This window comes from Salvelinus alpinus, chromosome 11 (genome assembly GCF_045679555.1).
Source record: "Salvelinus alpinus chromosome 11, SLU_Salpinus.1, whole genome shotgun sequence".
Classification (NCBI taxonomy): Eukaryota; Metazoa; Chordata; class Actinopteri; order Salmoniformes; family Salmonidae; genus Salvelinus; species Salvelinus alpinus.
This window is the reverse complement of record NC_092096.1, coordinates 5,971,907-5,986,056: the sequence shown is the minus strand read 5'-3', so window position 1 is coordinate 5,986,056 and position 14,150 is coordinate 5,971,907. Positions and strand designations below refer to the sequence as shown.

Genomic DNA, 14,150 nt, shown 5'->3' with positions numbered 1-14,150 from the left:
TAGCGGTGTGGTAGAGAGAGAGAGTAGCGGTGCGGTAGAGAGAGAGTAGCGGTGCGGTAGAGAGAGAGAGTAGCGGTGCGGTAGAGAGAGAGAGTAGCGGTGCGGTAGAGAGAGAGTAGCGGTGCGGTAGAGAGAGAGTAGCGGTGCGGTAGAGAGAGTAGCGGTGCGGTAGAGAGAGAGTAGCGGTGCGGTAGAGAGAGAGAGTAGCGGTGCGGTAGAGAGAGAGTAGCGGTGCGGTAGAGAGAGAGAGAGTAGCGGTGCGGTAGAGAGAGAGAGAGTAGCGGTGTGGTAGAGAGAGAGTAGCGGTGCGGTAGAGAGAGAGAGAGTAGCGGTGTGGTAGAGAGAGAGTAGCGGTGTGGTAGAGAGAGAGTAGCGGTGCGGTAGAGAGAGAGTAGCGGTGCGGTAGAGAGAGAGTAGCGGTGCGGTAATGAGAGAGTAGCGGTGCGGTAGAGAGAGAGAGTAGCGGTGTGGTAGAGAGAGAGTAGCGGTGTGGTAGAGAGAGAGAGTAGCGGTGTGGTAGAGAGAGTAGCGGTGCGGTAGAGAGAGAGAGTAGCGGTGCGGTAGAGAGAGAGTAGCGGTGCGGTAGAGAGAGAGTAGCGGTGCGGTAGAGAGAGAGTAGCGGTGCGGTAGAGAGAGAGAGTAGCGGTGCGGTAGAGAGAGAGTAGCGGTGCGGTAGAGAGAGAGTAGCGGTGCGGTAGAGAGAGTAGCGGTGCGGTAGAGAGAGTAGCGGTGCGGTAGAGAGAGAGTAGCGGTGCGGTAGAGAGAGAGTAGCGGTGCGGTAGAGAGAGAGTAGCGGTGCGGTAGAGAGAGAGTAGCGGTGCGGTAGAGAGAGAGTAGCGGTGCGGTAGAGAGAGAGTAGCGGTGTGGTAGAGAGAGAGAGTAGCGGTGTGGTAGAGAGAGAGTAGCGGTGTGGTAGAGAGAGAGTAGCGGTGTGGTAGAGAGAGAAGCGGTGTGGTAGAGAGAGAAGCGGTGTGGTAGAGAGAGAGAGTAGCGGTGCGGTAGAGAGAGATTAGCGGTGCGGTAGAGAGAGAGTAGCGGTGCGGTAGAGAGAGAGTAGCGGTGTGGTAGAGAGAGTAGCGGTGCGGTAGAGAGAGTAGCGGTGCGGTAGAGAGAGTAGCGGTGCGGTAGAGAGAGAGTAGCGGTGCGGTAGAGAGAGAGTAGCGGTGCGGTAGAGAGAGAGTAGCGGTGCGGTAGAGAGAGTAGCGGTGCGGTAGAGAGAGTAGCGGTGCGGTAGAGAGAGAGTAGCGGTGCGGTAGAGAGAGAGTAGCGGTGCGGTAGAGAGAGAGTAGCGGTGCGGTAGAGAGAGAGTAGCGGTGCGGTAGAGAGAGAGTAGCGGTGTGGTAGAGAGAGAGAGTAGCGGTGTGGTAGAGAGAGAGTAGCGGTGTGGTAGAGAGAGAGTAGCGGTGTGGTAGAGAGAGAAGCGGTGTGGTAGAGAGAGAGAGTAGCGGTGCGGTAGAGAGAGATTAGCGGTGCGGTAGAGAGAGATTAGCGGTGTGGTAGAGAGAGTAGCGGTGTGGTAGAGAGAGAGAGTAGCGGTGTGGTAGAGAGAGAGAGTAGCGGTGTGGTAGAGAGAGAGAGTAGCGGTGTGGTAGAGAGAGAGTAGCGGTGCGGTAGAGAGAGAGTAGCGGTGCGGTAGAGAGAGAGAGTGGCGGTGCGGTAGAGAGAGAGAGTGGCGGTGCGGTAGAGAGAGAGTAGCGGTGCGGTAGAGAGAGTAGCGGTGTGGTAGAGAGAGTAGCGGTGTGGTAGAGAGAGAGAGTAGCGGTGCGGTAGAGAGTAGCGGTGTGGTAGAGAGAGTAGCGGTGCGGTAGAGAGAGAGAGTAGCGGTGCGGTAGAGAGAGAGTAGCGGTGCGGTAGAGAGAGAGAGTAGCGGTGTGGTAGAGAGAGAGAGTAGCGGTGTGGTAGAGAGAGAGAGTAGCGGTGTGGTAGAGAGAGAGAGTAGCGGTGTGGTAGAGAGAGAGAGTAGCGGTGTGGTAGAGAGAGAGTAGCGGTGCGGTAGAGAGAGAGAGTAGCGGTGCGGTAGAGAGAGAGAGTAGCGGTGCGGTAGAGAGAGAGTAGCGGTGCGGTAGAGAGAGAGTAGCGGTGCGGTAGAGAGAGTAGCGGTGCGGTAGAGAGAGAGTAGCGGTGCGGTAGAGAGAGAGAGTAGCGGTGCGGTAGAGAGAGAGTAGCGGTGCGGTAGAGAGAGAGAGTAGCGGTGCGGTAGAGAGAGAGAGAGTAGCGGTGTGGTAGAGAGAGAGTAGCGGTGCGGTAGAGAGAGAGAGAGTAGCGGTGTGGTAGAGAGAGAGTAGCGGTGCGGTAGAGAGAGAGTAGCGGTGCGGTAGAGAGAGAGTAGCGGTGCGGTAGAGAGAGAGTAGCGGTGCGGTAGAGAGAGTAGCGGTGCGGTAGAGAGAGTAGCGGTGCGGTAGAGAGAGAGTATCGGTGCGGTAGAGAGAGAGTAGCGGTGCGGTAGAGAGAGAGTAGCGGTGCGGTAGAGAGAGAGTAGCGGTGCGGTAGAGAGAGAGTAGCGGTGCGGTAGAGAGAGAGTAGCGGTGCGGTAGAGAGAGAGTAGCGGTGCGGTAGAGAGAGAGTAGCGGTGCGGTAGAGAGAGAGTAGCGGTGCGGTAGAGAGAGTAGCGGTGCGGTAGAGAGAGAGTAGCGGTGCGGTAGAGAGAGTAGCGGTGCGGTAGAGAGAGAGAGTAGCGGTGCGGTAAAGAGAGAGTAGCGGTGCGGTAGAGAGAGAGTAGCGGTGCGGTAGAGAGAGAGTAGCGGTGCGGTAAAGAGAGAGTAGCGGTGCGGTAGAGAGAGAGTAGCGGTGCGGTAGAGAGAGAGTAGCGGTGCGGTAGAGAGAGAGTAGCGGTGCGGTAGAGAGAGAGTAGCGGTGCGGTAGAGAGAGAGTAGCGGTGCGGTAGAGAGAGAGTAGCGGTGCGGTAGAGAGAGAGTAGCGGTGCGGTAGAGAGAGAGTAGCGGTGCGGTAGAGAGAGAGTAGCGGTGCGGTAGAGAGAGAGTAGCGGTGCGGTAGAGAGAGTAGCGGTGCGGTAGAGAGAGAGTAGCGGTGCGGTAGAGAGAGAGTAGCGGTGCGGTAGAGAGAGTAGCGGTGTGGTAGAGAGAGTAGCGGTGCGGTAGAGAGAGAGTAGCGGTGCGGTAGAGAGAGAGAGAGAGAGTAGCGGTGCGGTAGAGAGAGAGTAGCGGTGCGGTAGAGAGAGAGTAGCGGTGCGGTAGAGAGAGAGTAGCGGTGCGGTAGAGAGAGAGTAGCGGTGCGGTAGAGAGAGAGTAGCGGTGCGGTAGAGAGAGAGTAGCGGTGCGGTAGAGAGAGTAGCGGTGCGGTAGAGAGAGAGTAGCGGTGCGGTAGAGAGTGTAGCGGTGCGGTAGAGAGAGAGTAGCGGTGCGGGAGAGAGAGAGAGTAGCGGTGCGGTAGAGAGAGAGAGTAGCGGTGCGGTAGAGAGAGAGAGTAGCGGTGTGGTAGAGAGAGAGAGTAGCGGTGTGGTAGAGAGAGAGAGTAGCGGTGTGGTAGAGAGAGAGAGTAGCGGTGTGGTAGAGAGAGAGAGTAGCGGTGTGGTAGAGAGAGAGAGTAGCGGTGTGGTAGAGAGAGAGAGTAGCGGTGTGGTAGAGAGAGAGAGTAGCGGTGTGGTAGAGAGAGAGTAGCGGTGTGGTAGAGAGAGAGAGAGAGAGTAGCGGTGTGGTAGAGAGAGAGTAGCGGTGTGGTAGAGAGATAGTAGCGGTGTGGTAGAGAGAGAGAGTAGCGGTGTGGTAGAGAGAGAGTAGCGGTGTGGTAGAGAGAGAGTAGCGGTGTGGTAGAGAGAGAGTAGCGGTGTGGTAGAGAGAGTAGCGGTGTGGTAGAGAGAGAGTAGCGGTGTGGTAGAGAGAGAGTAGCGGTGTGGTAGAGAGAGTAGCGGTGTGGTAGAGAGAGAGTAGCGGTGTGGTAGAGAGAGAGTAGCGGTGTGGTAGAGAGTGCAGTTGTGTTGTAGTAGCTAATCACTGTGTAGTAGGTACAGTAGTGTTGTAGTAGCTACTCACTGTGTAGTTGGTACAGTAGTGCTGTAGTAGGTACTCACTGTGTAGTAGGTACAGTAGTGTTGTAGTAGCTACAGTAGTGTTGTAGTAGCTACTCACTGTGTAGTAGGTACAGTAGTGTTGTAGTAGCTACTCGCTGTGTAGTAGGTACAGTAGTGTTGTAGTAGGTACAGTAGTGTTGTAGTAGGTACAGTAGTGTGGTAGTAGCTACTCACTGTGTAGTAGGTACAGTAGTGTTGTAGTAGCTACTCACTGTGTAGTAGGTACAGTAGTGTTGTAGTAGCTACTCACTGTGGTAGGTACAGTAGTGTTGTAGTAGGTACAGTAGTGCTGTAGTAGCTACTCACTGTGTAGTAGGTACTCACTGTGTGGTAGGTACAGTAGTGTTGTAGTAGGTACAGTAGTGTGGTAGTAGCTACTCACTGTGTAGTAGGTACAGTAGTGTTGTAGTAGGTACAGTAGTGTTGTAGTAGCTACTCACTGTGTAGTAGGTACAGTAGTGTTGTAGTAGGTACAGTAGTGTTGTAGTAGCTACTCACTGTGTAGTAGGTACAGTAGTGTTGTAGTAGCTACTCACTGTGTAGTAGGTACAGTAGTGTTGTAGTAGCTACTCACTGTGTAGTAGGTACAGTAGTGTTGTAGTAGGTACAGTAGTGTTGTAGTAGCTACTCACTGTGTAGTAGGTACAGTAGTGTTGTAGTAGGTACAGTAGTGTGGTAGTAGCTACTCACTGTGTAGTAGGTACAGTAGTGTTGTAGTAGGTACAGTAGTGCTGTAGTAGCTACTCACTGTGTAGTAGGTACAGTAGTGTTGTAGTAGGTACAGTAGTGTTGTAGTAGCTACTCACTGTGTAGTAGGTACAGTAGTGTTGTAGTAGGTACAGTAGTGTTGTAGTAGGTACAGTAGTGTGGTAGTAGCTACTCACTGTGTAGTAGGTACAGTAGTGTTGTAGTAGCTACTCACTGTGTAGTAGGTACAGTAGTGTTGTAGTAGCTACTCACTGTGTAGTAGGTACAGTAGTGTTGTAGTAGCTACTCACTGTGTAGTAGGTACAGTAGTGTTGTAGTAGGTACAGTAGTGCTGTAGTAGCTACTCACTGTGTAGTAGGTACTCACTGTGTGGTAGGTACAGTAGTGTTGTAGTAGGTACAGTAGTGCGGTAGTAGCTACTCACTGTGTAGTAGGTACTCACTGTGTGGTAGGTACAGTAGTGTTGTAGTAGGTACAATAGTGTTGTAGTAGCTACTCACTGTGTAGTGTGTACAGTAGTGTTGTAGTATCTACTCACTGTGTAGTAGGTACTCACTGTGTAGTAGGTACAGTTGTGTTGTAGTAGCTACTCACTGTGTAGTTGGTACAGTAGTGTTGTAGTAGCTAATCACTGTGTAGTAGGTACAGTAGTGTTGTAGTAGCTACTCACTGTGTAGTAGGTACAGTAGTGTTGTAGTAGCTAATCACTGTGTAGTAGGTACAGTAGTGTTGTAGTAGCTACTCACTGTGTAGTAGGTACAGTAGTGTTGTAGTAGGTACAATAGTGTTGTAGTAGCTACTCACTGTGTAGTAGGTACAGTAGTGTTGTAGTAGCTACTCACTGTGTAGTAGGTACAGTAGTGTTGTAGTAGCTACTCACTGTGTAGTAGGTACAGTAGTGTTGTAGTAGCTACTCACTGTGTAGTAGGTACAGTAGTGTTGTAGTAGCTACTGTGTAGTAGGTACAGTAGTGTTGTAGTAGGTACAGTAGTGTTGTAGTAGCTACTCACTGTGTAGTAGGTACAGTAGTGTTGTAGTAGCTACTCACTGTGTAGTAGGTACAGTAGTGTTGTAGTAGGTACAGTAGTGTTGTAGTAGCTACTCACTGTGTAGTAGGTACAGTAGTGTTGTAGTAGCTACTCACTGTGTAGTAGGTACAGTAGTGTTGTAGTAGCTACAGTAGTGTTGTAGTAGCTACTCACTGTGTAGTAGCTACAGTAGTGTTGTAGTAGCTACTCACTGTGTAGTAGGTACAGTAGTGTTGTAGTAGGTACAGTAGTGTTGTAGTAGCTACTCACTGTGTAGTAGGTACAGTAGTGTTGTAGTAGGTACAGGAGTGTTGTAGTAGCTACTCACTGTGTAGTAGGTACAGTAGTGTTGTAGTAGCTACTCACTGTGTAGTAGGTACAGTAGTGTTGTAGTAGCTACTCACTGTGTAGTAGGTACAGTAGTGTTGTAGTAGCTACCCACTGTGTAGTGTGTACAGTAGTGTTGTAGTAGCTACTCACTGTGTAGTAGGTGCAGTAGTGTTGTAGTAGCTACTCACTGTGTAGTAGGTACAGTAGTGTTGTAGTAGCTACTCACTGTGTAGTAGGTACAGTAGTGTTGTAGTAGCTACTCACTGTGTAGTAGGTACAGTAGTGTTGTAGTAGCTACAGTAGTGTTGTAGTAGCTACTCACTGTGTAGTAGGTACAGTAGTGTTGTAGTAGCTACTCACTGTGTAGTAGGTACAGTAGTGTTGTAGTAGCTACCCACTGTGTAGTGTGTACAGTAGTGTTGTAGTAGCTACTCACTGTGTAGTAGGTGCAGTAGTGTTGTAGTAGCTACTCACTGTGTAGTAGGTACAGTAGTGTTGTAGTAGCTACTCACTGTGTAGTAGGTACAGTAGTGTTGTAGTAGCTACAGTAGTGTTGTAGTAGCTACTCACTGTGTAGTAGGTACAGTAGTGTTGTAGTAGCTACTCACTGTGTAGTAGGTACAGTAGTGTTGTAGTAGCTACAGTAGTGTTGTAGTAGCTACTCACTGTGTAGTAGGTACAGTAGTGTTGTAGTAGCTACTCACTGTGTAGTAGGTACAGTAGTGTTGTAGTAGCTACAGTAGTGTTGTAGTAGCTACTCACTGTGTAGTAGGTACAGTAGTGTTGTAGTAGCTACTCACTGTGTAGTAGGTACAGTAGTGTTGTAGTAGCTACAGTAGTGTTGTAGTAGCTACTCACTGTGTAGTAGGTACAGTAGTGTTGTAGTAGCTACTCACTGTGTAGTAGGTACAGTAGTGTTGTAGTAGCTACAGTAGTGTTGTAGTAGCTACTCACTGTGTAGTAGGTACAGTAGTGTTGTAGTAGCTACTCACTGTGTAGTAGGTACAGTAGTGTTGTAGTAGCTACCCACTGTGTAGTGTGTACAGTAGTGTTGTAGTAGCTACTCACTGTGTAGTAGGTGCAGTAGTGTTGTAGTAGCTACTCACTGTGTAGTAGGTACAGTAGTGTTGTAGTAGCTACTCACTGTGTAGTAGGTACAGTAGTGTTGTAGTAGCTACAGTAGTGTTGTAGTAGCTACTCACTGTGTAGTAGGTACAGTAGTGTTGTAGTAGCTACTCACTGTGTAGTAGGTACAGTAGTGTTGTAGTAGCTACAGTAGTGTTGTAGTAGCTACTCACTGTGTAGTAGGTACAGTAGTGTTGTAGTAGCTACTCACTGTGTAGTAGGTACAGTAGTGTTGTAGTAGCTACAGTAGTGTTGTAGTAGCTACTCACTGTGTAGTAGGTACAGTAGTGTTGTAGTAGCTACTCACTGTGTAGTAGGTACAGTAGTGTTGTAGTAGGTACAATAGTGTTGTAGTAGCTACTCACTGTGTAATAGGTACAGTAGTGTTGTAGTAGCTACTCACTGTGTAGTAGGTACAGTAGTGTTGTAGTAGCTACTCACTGTGTAGTAGGTACAGTAGTGTTGTAGTAGCTACTCACTGTGTAGTAGGTACAGTAGTGTTGTAGTAGCTACTCACTGTGTAGTAGGTACAGTAGTGTTGTAGTAGGTACAGTAGTGTTGTAGTAGCTACTCACTGTGTAGTAGGTACAGTAGTGTTGTAGTAGCTACTCACTGTGTAGTAGGTACAGTAGTGTTGTAGTAGGTACAGTAGTGTTGTAGTAGCTACTCACTGTGTAGTAGGTACAGTAGTGTTGTAGTAGCTACTCACTGTGTAGTAGGTACAGTAGTGTTGTAGTAGCTACAGTAGTGTTGTAGTAGCTACTCACTGTGTAGTAGCTACAGTAGTGTTGTAGTAGCTACTCACTGTGTAGTAGGTACAGTAGTGTTGTAGTAGGTACAGTAGTGTTGTAGTAGCTACTCACTGTGTAGTAGGTACAGTAGTGTTGTAGTAGGTACAGTAGTGTTGTAGTAGCTACTCACTGTGTAGTAGGTACAGTAGTGTTGTAGTAGGTACAGTAGTGTTGTAGTAGCTACTCACTGTGTAGTAGGTACAGTAGTGTTGTAGTAGGTACAGGAGTGTTGTAGTAGCTACTCACTGTGTAGTAGGTACAGTAGTGTTGTAGTAGCTACTCACTGTGTAGTAGGTACAGTAGTGTTGTAGTAGCTACTCACTGTGTAGTAGGTACAGTAGTGTTGTAGTAGCTACCCACTGTGTAGTGTGTACAGTAGTGTTGTAGTAGCTACTCACTGTGTAGTAGGTGCAGTAGTGTTGTAGTAGCTACTCACTGTGTAGTAGGTACAGTAGTGTTGTAGTAGCTACTCACTGTGTAGTAGGTACAGTAGTGTTGTAGTAGCTACTCACTGTGTAGTAGGTACAGTAGTGTTGTAGTAGCTACAGTAGTGTTGTAGTAGCTACTCACTGTGTAGTAGGTACAGTAGTGTTGTAGTAGCTACTCACTGTGTAGTAGGTACAGTAGTGTTGTAGTAGCTACCCACTGTGTAGTGTGTACAGTAGTGTTGTAGTAGCTACTCACTGTGTAGTAGGTGCAGTAGTGTTGTAGTAGCTACTCACTGTGTAGTAGGTACAGTAGTGTTGTAGTAGCTACTCACTGTGTAGTAGGTACAGTAGTGTTGTAGTAGCTACAGTAGTGTTGTAGTAGCTACTCACTGTGTAGTAGGTACAGTAGTGTTGTAGTAGCTACTCACTGTGTAGTAGGTACAGTAGTGTTGTAGTAGCTACAGTAGTGTTGTAGTAGCTACTCACTGTGTAGTAGGTACAGTAGTGTTGTAGTAGCTACTCACTGTGTAGTAGGTACAGTAGTGTTGTAGTAGCTACAGTAGTGTTGTAGTAGCTACTCACTGTGTAGTAGGTACAGTAGTGTTGTAGTAGCTACTCACTGTGTAGTAGGTACAGTAGTGTTGTAGTAGCTACAGTAGTGTTGTAGTAGCTACTCACTGTGTAGTAGGTACAGTAGTGTTGTAGTAGCTACTCACTGTGTAGTAGGTACAGTAGTGTTGTAGTAGCTACAGTAGTGTTGTAGTAGCTACTCACTGTGTAGTAGGTACAGTAGTGTTGTAGTAGCTACTCACTGTGTAGTAGGTACAGTAGTGTTGTAGTAGCTACCCACTGTGTAGTGTGTACAGTAGTGTTGTAGTAGCTACTCACTGTGTAGTAGGTGCAGTAGTGTTGTAGTAGCTACTCACTGTGTAGTAGGTACAGTAGTGTTGTAGTAGCTACTCACTGTGTAGTAGGTACAGTAGTGTTGTAGTAGCTACAGTAGTGTTGTAGTAGCTACTCACTGTGTAGTAGGTACAGTAGTGTTGTAGTAGCTACTCACTGTGTAGTAGGTACAGTAGTGTTGTAGTAGCTACAGTAGTGTTGTAGTAGCTACTCACTGTGTAGTAGGTACAGTAGTGTTGTAGTAGCTACTCACTGTGTAGTAGGTACAGTAGTGTTGTAGTAGCTACAGTAGTGTTGTAGTAGCTACTCACTGTGTAGTAGGTACAGTAGTGTTGTAGTAGCTACTCACTGTGTAGTAGGTACAGTAGTGTTGTAGTAGCTACAGTAGTGTTGTAGTAGCTACTCACTGTGTAGTAGGTACAGTAGTGTTGTAGTAGCTACTCACTGTGTAGTAGGTACAGTAGTGTTGTAGTAGCTACAGTAGTGTTGTAGTAGCTACTCACTGTGTAGTAGGTACAGTAGTGTTGTAGTAGCTACTCACTGTGTAGTAGGTACAGTAGTGTTGTAGTAGCTACAGTAGTGTTGTAGTAGCTACTCACTGTGTAGTAGGTACAGTAGTGTTGTAGTAGCTACTCACTGTGTAGTAGGTACAGTAGTGTTGTAGTAGCTACCCACTGTGTAGTGTGTACAGTAGTGTTGTAGTAGCTACTCACTGTGTAGTAGGTGCAGTAGTGTTGTAGTAGCTACTCACTGTGTAGTAGGTACAGTAGTGTTGTAGTAGCTACTCACTGTGTAGTAGGTACAGTAGTGTTGTAGTAGCTACAGTAGTGTTGTAGTAGCTACTCACTGTGTAGTAGGTACAGTAGTGTTGTAGTAGCTACTCACTGTGTAGTAGGTACAGTAGTGTTGTAGTAGCTACAGTAGTGTTGTAGTAGCTACTCACTGTGTAGTAGGTACAGTAGTGTTGTAGTAGCTACCCACTGTGTAGTAGGTACAGTAGTGTTGTAGTAGCTACTCACTGTGTAGTAGCTACAGTAGTGTTGTAGTAGCTACTCACTGTGTAGTAGGTACAGTATTGTTGTAGTAGCTACTCACTGTGTAGTAGGTACAGTAGTGTTGTAGTAGCTACAGTAGTGTTGTAGTAGCTACAGTAGTGTTGTAGTAGCTACTCACTGTGTAGTAGGTACAGTAGTGTTGTAGTAGCTACTCACTGTGTAGTAGGTACAGTAGTGTTGTAGTAGCTACTCACTGTGTAGTAGGTACAGTAGTGTTGTAGTAGCTACAGTAGTGTTGTAGTAGCTACAGTAGTGTTGTAGTAGCTACTCACTGTGTAGTAGCTACAGTAGTGTTGTAGTAGCTACCCACTGTGTAGTAGGTACAGTAGTGTTGTAGTAGCTACTCACTGTGTAGTAGGTACAGTATTGTTGTAGTAGCTACTCACTGTGTAGTAGGTACAGTAGTGTTGTAGTAGCTACTCACTGTGTAGTAGCTACAGTAGTGTTGTAGTAGCTACTCACTGTGTAGTAGGTACAGTAGTGTTGTAGTAGGTACAGTAGTGTTGTAGTAGGTACAATAGTGTTGTAGTAGCTACTCACTGTGTAGTGTGTACAGTAGTGTTGTAGTATCTACTCACTGTGTAGTAGGTACAGTAGTGTTGTAGTAGCTACTCACTGTGTAGTGTGTACAGTAGTGTTGTAGTAGCTACTCACTGTGTAGTAGGTACAGTATTGTTGTAGTAGCTACTCACTGTGTAGTAGGTACAGTAGTGTTGTAGTAGCTACTCACTGTGTAGTAGGTACAGTAGTGTTGTAGTAGCTACTCACTGTGTAGTAGGTACAGTAGTGTTGTAGTAGCTACTCACTGTGTAGTAGGTACAGTATTGTTGTAGTAGCTACTCACTGTGTAGTAGGTACAGTAGTGTTGTAGTAGCTACCCACTGTGTAGTAGGTACAGTAGTGTTGTAGTAGCTACTCACTGTGTAGTAGGTACAGTAGTGTTGTAGTAGCTACTCACTGTGTAGTAGGTACAGTAGTGTTGTAGTAGCTACTCACTGAGTAGTAGGTACAGTAGTGTTGTAGTAGCTACCCACTGTGTAGTAGGTACAGTAGTGTTGTAGTAGCTACTCACTGTGTAGTAGGTACAGTAGTGTTGTAGTAGCTACTCACTGTGTAGTAGTTACAGTAGTGTTGTAGTAGGTACAGTAGTGTTGTAGTAGCTACTCACTGTGTAGTTGGTACAGTAGTGTTGTAGTAGCTACTCACTGTGTAGTAGCTACAGTAGTGTTGTAGTAGCTACTCACTGTGTAGTAGGTACAGTAGTGTTGTAGTAGGTACAATAGTGTTGTAGTAGCTACTCACTGTGTAGTAGGTACAGTAGTGTTGTAGTAGCTACTCACTGTGTAGTAGGTACAGTAGTGTTGTAGTAGGTACAATAGTGTTGTAGTAGCTACTCACTGTGTAGTAGGTACAGTATTGTTGTAGTAGCTACTCACTGTGTAGTAGGTACAGTAGTGTTGTAGTAGCTACCCACTGTGTAGTAGGTACAGTAGTGTTGTAGTAGCTACTCACTGTGTAGTAGGTACAGTAGTGTTGTAGTAGCTACTCACTGTGTAGTAGGTACAGTAGTGTTGTAGTAGCTACTCACTGAGTAGTAGGTACAGTAGTGTTGTAGTAGCTACCCACTGTGTAGTAGGTACAGTAGTGTTGTAGTAGCTACTCACTGTGTAGTAGGTACAGTAGTGTTGTAGTGTAGTAGGTACAGTAGTGTTGTAGTAGCTACTCACTGTGTAGTTGGTACAGTAGTGTTGTAGTAGCTACTCACTGTGTAGTAGGTACAGTAGTGTTGTAGTAGCTACTCACTGTGTAGTAGGTACAGTAGTGTTGTAGTAGCTACTCACTGTGTAGTAGGTACAGTAGTGTTGTAGTAGGTACAATAGTGTTGTAGTAGCTACTCACTGTGTAGTAGGTACAGTAGTGTTGTAGTAGGTACAATAGTGTTGTAGTAGCTACTCACTGTGTAGTAGGTACAGTTGTGTTGTAGTAGCTACTCACTGTGTAGTGTGTACAGTAGTGTTGTAGTATCTACTCACTGTGTAGTAGGTACAGTAGTGTTGTAGTAGCTACTCACTGTGTAGTAGGTACAGTAGTGTTGTAGTAGGTACAGTAGTGTTGTAGTAGCTACTCACTGTGTAGTAGCTACAGTAGTGTTGTAGTAGCTACTCACTGTGTAGTAGGTGCAGTAGTGTTGTAGTAGCTACTCACTGTGTAGTAGGTACAGTAGTGTTGTAGTAGCTACTCACTGTGTAGTAGGTACAGTAGTGTTGTAGTAGCTACTCACTGTGTAGTAGGTACAGTAGTGTTGTAGTAGCTACTCACTGTGTAGTAGGTACAGTAGTGTTGTAGTAGGTACAGTAGTGTTGTAGTAGCTACTCACTGTGTAGTAGCTACAGTAGTGTTGTAGTAGCTACTCACTGTGTAGTAGGTGCAGTAGTGTTGTAGTAGCTACTCACTGTGTAGTAGCTACAGTAGTGTTGTAGTAGCTACTCACTGTGTAGTAGGTACAGTAGTGTTGTAGTAGCTACTCACTGTGTAGTAGGTACAGGAGTGTTGTAGTAGGTACAGTAGTGTTGTAGTAGCTACTCACTGTGTAGTAGGTACAGTAGTGTTGTAGTAGCTACAGTAGTGTTGTAGTAGCTACTCACTGTGTAGTAGCTACAGTAGTGTTGTAGTAGCTACTCACTGTGTAGTAGGTACAGTAGTGTTGTAGTAGGTACAGTAGTGTTGTAGTAGCTACTCACTGTGTAGTAGGTACAGTAGTGTTGTAGTAGCTACTCACTGTGTAGTGTGTACAGTAGTGTTGTAGTAGCTACTCACTGTGTAGTAGGTACAGTAGTGTTGTAGTAGCTACTCACTGTGTAGTAGGTACAGGAGTGTTGTAGTAGGTACAGTAGTGTTGTAGTAGCTACTCACTGTGTAGTAGGTACAGTAGTGTTGTAGTAGCTACTCACTGTGTAGTAGGTACAGTAGTGTTGTAGTAGGTACAGTAGTGTTGTAGTAGCTACTCACTGTGTAGTAGGTACAGTAGTGTTGTAGTAGCTACTCACTGTGTAGTAGGTACAGTAGTGTTGTAGTAGCTACTCACTGTGTAGTAGGTACAGGAGTGTTGTAGTAGCTACTCACTGTGTAGTAGGTACAGTAGTGTTGTAGTAGCTACTCACTGTGTAGTAGGTACAGTAGTGTTGTAGTAGCTACTCACTGTGTAGTAGGTACAGTAGTGTGTTGTAGTAGCTACTCACTGTGTAGTAGGTACAGTAGTGTTGTAGTAGCTACTCACTGTGTAGTAGGTACAGTAGTGTTGTAGTAGGTACAGTAGTGTTGTAGTAGCTACTCACTGTGTAGTAGCTACTCACTGTGTAGTAGGTACAGTAGTGTTGTAGTAGCTACTCACTGTGTAGTAGCTACTCACTGTGTAGTAGGTACAGTAGTGTTGTAGTAGGTACAGTAGTGTTGTAGTAGCTACTCACTGTGTAGTAGCTACAGTAGTGTTGTAGTAGGTACAGTAGTGTTGTAGTAGCTACTCACTGTGTAGTAGGTACAGTAGTGTTGTAGTAGCTACTCACTGTGTAGTAGCTACAGTAGTGTTGTAGTAGGTACAGTAGTGTTGTAGTAGCTACTCACTGTGTAGTAGCTACAGTAGTGTTGTAGTAGCTACTCACTGTGTAGTAGCTACAGTAGTGTTGTAGTAGGTACAGTAGTGTTGTAGTAGCTACTCACTGTGTAGTAGGTACAGTAGTGTTGTAGTAGCTACTCAC

The 14,150-nt window shown here is 46.3% G+C and overlaps 1 protein-coding gene across 12 annotated transcripts in view; it reads right to left on the bottom strand.

Moving 5' to 3' along the window:
• LOC139533515 (uncharacterized) overlaps positions 1-14,150 on the bottom strand; it is a 29,694-nt gene that overhangs the window by 6,793 nt on the left and 8,751 nt on the right. The gene's annotated exons all lie outside the window — the stretch shown is intronic.